At 45.0% G+C, this 4,449-nt stretch overlaps 1 long non-coding RNA gene across 1 annotated transcript; it reads right to left on the bottom strand.

Annotated features, from left to right (window-relative positions):
- Nucleotides 1–2,596: 2,596 nt before the first annotated feature.
- Nucleotides 2,597–4,125, bottom strand: LOC145129366 (uncharacterized). Its single transcript, XR_013717468.1, has 3 exons — nt 4,024–4,125; nt 3,180–3,244; nt 2,597–2,731 (listed from the first exon to the last, which is right to left on the bottom strand). It is a non-coding gene; the product is annotated as an uncharacterized LOC145129366 (long non-coding RNA).
- Nucleotides 4,126–4,449: the final 324 nt, after the last annotated feature.

Genomic DNA, 4,449 nt, shown 5'->3' with positions numbered 1-4,449 from the left:
ACATAATGTAAGGGTATTTTGGGAAATCACCGTTCGGGCGCTGGCTGATCGTACACACTGCTCCGTTCCGCTTTTCTCAAAAGTCCTTTACTCTTTTGGAAAAATTGTTTCTTTTATGAAAAATTCTCTCAAATCCTCAGTTTGAGTTCGGATACGCCCAGAGGTGTATCCGAGTCTCTCAAACCAAGGCTCTGATACCAACTTGTAACAACGTAAATTTCCAAAACAATTTTTCATTTTAAACATAATCTCATTCATAAAATATCATAGTAATCCAATGTAACACATGTTATCTCAATAAAAAAATCCCAAGATCCTCAAATACATAATCCTCTCAGTGTGTACGGATCATGTCGGCGCCTTCCCGCGATCCTCGTTAGTGCCTGAAACACATAACACAACAACTATAAGCATAAATGCTTAGTGAGTTCCCCAAAATACCACATACAACACATACGCCACTCGAGGCTACAGTACGACCCTCCGGTCGATGTGTCTCAGCGGGACCCTCCAGTCCCGTAGCTCGTTGGACCCTCTGGTCCGGTCATAGCTCGTCGGACCCTTCGGTCCAGTCTGTGTCGTTGGACCCTTCGGTCCGGTCTACATTGTTGGGCCCTCCGGCCCGGTCTGTTTAACACATAGCATACATATAACACGATGCACATAACTCATATATATACACATAGCATACAAGACCCTCTGGTCTACACATAAATACCACTCTAGGTAATGTACAGTGAGAAGACTCACCTCGGTATCACGGATGATCTCGCACACGAATATATTGATCTAGCCCCCGCCTAATCACATACACAATATCCTCAAATAAATAAGGGCTCTCAAAGGCTAGATTAAACCCCCTTCTACAATCCCTCAGAAGGGTAAAAGACCATTTTACCCCCCTTTGACCCAAAAGTCCAAATGTTGACCAAAACCCTAAAAGTCAACGAAAGTCAATGGTCAAACTTTGACCCGACTCGTCGAGTGCACATGGGTGACTCGGCGAGTCCATGCGGGTCCCTCTGAATCCTTCTAGCCTCTCTTGGCTCGTCGAGTTATCCCCCCACTCGACGAGTTACACCTGTCACGAATCGCTGGGCAACCCCGACTCGACTCGTCGAGTACACTAATGGACTCGGCGAGTCCCTTCCATGGCAACACTGAAATGACCTTTTGAGGTCAGATCTGTTTCTCTATCTTATAGATCTGGCCTTTAAACACTCAAAAGTCACGTAAAGGTACAACCTTTATACCCATGCAACACTCATAAAGCTCTTTTTGGTGAAATGGCTCCTAAAATGGCAACCTAGGTTCAAGACTCCATTGAAACTGCATAAAGCTGGATGCTTGGGACTTCCTGGACCTAAAAGGGTCCAGATCTCTAACACAACTCGAAGAAGGGGGGTTGGAGGCATCCAAAACCCCCAAAAGGAAGGATTCAAGCCCTAAACCCAATCAATGAAACCCATACAATAGAGGGAGAGAGGGATCCGATTTTATACCTCAAGGTGAACTCCTTGCTTAGCTAACTCAGAATAGCAATCTCCTTTGATCCTTCTTGCTGGACCTCCTCTCCTTTCTTGCAAAATCACACCAAAAGCGCAAATGGTCTTCTCTCTCTCACTCTACACACTCAAGATCGATGGGGGTTCTCTCTCTGGGATGCTAGCCGCCAATGAAGGCCATAAGGGCCTTTAAATATGGCTCATGCCCTGAGATTTAGGGTTTCATTTTACAGCGCAGACTCACCGAGTCCACGCATCGACTCGTCGAGTCCCTCATTAATCCAGACAAGAATTCGCGATCCTACTCGGCGAGTCTGAGCGCCTACTCGCCGAGTCCCTCCCTAAAACTCAAGATAAAGCTTAAAATAAAATACCTGGAAATCTGGATGTTACAATTCTCCCCCACTAGAATCAGACTTCGCCCCCGAAGTCTCGCTCCGTAAATAACTCAGGATGTTGCTCCCGCATCTCCGCCTCTGGCTCCCAAGTCAACTCGGACCCTCTCTGATGTTGCCACTGGACCTGAACCAGGGACACCTCCTTGTTCCTCAGAACCTTGATGCCGGGCGGGGCCCGATGTCGGGCGGGGCCCGATGCCGAAGTTAGTCTGATGCCGGGCAAGTCCTGATGCAGCGGGCGGGGGCCCAGTATGTGGTTATGTATATGGTGTTTGGTAGGTTGGGGAACTCACTAAGCTTCGTGATTACGGTTTTTAGTTTTGGTTTCAGGTACTTCCGGTAGCGGAGGGAAGAGCTGAGGATGATCGCATGGCACACACCAAGAAGTTTTTAGCCTGGGATGTTTACTCTAATAAAATAAATATGTTTGAAACGACGCCTATTTTCATATAAGGATTTATGTATGACTTGATTATGGTTGATTAATGATTTTAAAAGGAAAATTTTGGTCATGATTTTTGGGATGTTACATGTTGAGTCCTCTTCTATACTCAACCAGATCGATCAGAAACAAAAAAGGTTGGGGAACCATAACCCGACTCGCCAAGTCCTAAGTGTAACGACCCAATTTTTCAAAAGAAATTTTTCATTTTTAATTATCCAAAACACATGTTCATCATCCACAAAAACCAGTTACAGTTTTTTTCAAAACCATGTCAAATAAAATTTTATTTCAAGATAACAAAGTGTCCCATAAGATGCCCGAGTGAGAGTGCACGCCGCGCCATCAAGCCTTGCCCTTGCCATTGCCCTTGGGCTCAGATGTACCTGAAACAAATCCACAAACTGTAAGCTAATGCTTAGTGGGTTCTCCAGAGCATACCCACACACAAACCACATACAACATAACATACTAGCTATAACAGCTACACATATCACATAAGCCATGCATACAAAAGATAGAGATGCAGTGGGATCGCCCCCAGGGTCTTACTCCAGGATGCCACGGGCTCCCCACATGGTCTTACACCTAAGTGCCATGGGCTCTCCCATGGTCTTTGATAGGAAAGCCATGGGCTCTCCACATGGTCTTACATCCAAGTGTCATGGGCTCTTCCATGGTCTTCCATACAAACATACCACATGTACCACTAGCATACTTCCTAACTCATACAAACTAACATGTCACATAACACAATCTCAGCTAGAATACTACACAACATAAAATGGGCCGGCCTTTGTGCCTTAGACCCATTGGTATGGTGAGGAGACTCACCTCTCGGATGCTGAACTGACAAGCTAGAATCATATATGTCCCACGTGCTTCTCCAACTCAACCGCCTATAATTATTATGTGATCAACTTGTCATAATCCCATAATTACCCTCAAAGTCAACCCTGGTCAACACTGGTCAAAATCAAGGTCAGCAGTCAAGGTCAACAGTCCATGTTGACCTCAACTCGTCGAGTGCATCTAGCGACTCGTCGAGTTCCTGCAGAGTCTCAAACACTTGAAGAAACCCTAGCCAACTCGCCGAGTTGGTTCATCCACTCGACGAGTTCACTTGATATCCAGTCGATGGGGAAACCCGTTCCGACTTGTCGATTCCCCTTCCTTGTTTACTTATTAAGGTAATCCATCAAATGCAGGGACTCCAAGGCTTAGATCTGAAACCCTAGGGTATCTAGAAGGTTAAAGTTTACAATTTTACCTTCCAGAACCACTCCTATTGCTCTAAGGTCCTTATCAAAGGTTGGAAAGCTCCAAAGCCTTGCCATTTGGTCCAATACCTTTGGGATCTGGAATCCCTCCTTTCCAGAAGAGTTTCTAGTCCTCAAAACGTTCCAAAGATTAAGGCTTTATGGACATACATGTACAATGCATGTCTTTAAGTCAAAATGGCCAAAAAGGGGAAATATACTCTAGAAATCCTGCATGGCATCCTTGCTTGACCAAAAGCTAGATCTAGCCCACCTTGGGGCTATTTTGACCTGGAGATTCATAAAGTTGCAACCTTTATGAACCCCATGCATGCAATCAACAAGTATAATGGGAAAAAGAAGAGTAAACTCAAGATCTAGCCATTTCCTAAGATAAAAATCAAGTCTTAAAGACTTACAACAATTCACAAGATGATCAAGCTCAAGTATGAGGTCTTGGTTTGCTGGATCTCCTCCTTCTTCTCACCATCTTCTTCTTCTTAAGCTCCACAAATCACTCTTAGCTCACAAAACGAAAGAGAATGGGGATTAAGATTTAGCACAAACGTTTTTAGGGTTTGAAGGCTGATGGAAGGTCAACCTCAAAGTCCTTAAGGAGATTATATAGGGTGCAAACCCTAAAAATTAGGGTTTCCCTTCACATCTCCTACTCGTCGAGTCGGGCCTTCCGACTCGTCGAGTAGGACCCAACTTCTGCGTCCTATCGATAGCCTCTACTCGACGAGTCGGGGCTCCCAACTCGTCGAGTCCCAGTACTAAAACCCTAAAATTCTGAAAATTACATTAATACCTGGAACAGGTGTTACACTAAGAGCGACTCGCCG

Source organism: Lactuca virosa, chromosome 8, assembly GCF_052849685.1.
Source record: "Lactuca virosa cultivar CGN04683 chromosome 8, Lactuca_virosa_CGN04683_v6, whole genome shotgun sequence".
NCBI lineage: Eukaryota > Viridiplantae > Streptophyta > Magnoliopsida > Asterales > Asteraceae > Lactuca > Lactuca virosa.
Note: the sequence above shows the minus strand (reverse complement) of the source record. Positions and strands in the feature narration are given on the sequence as shown.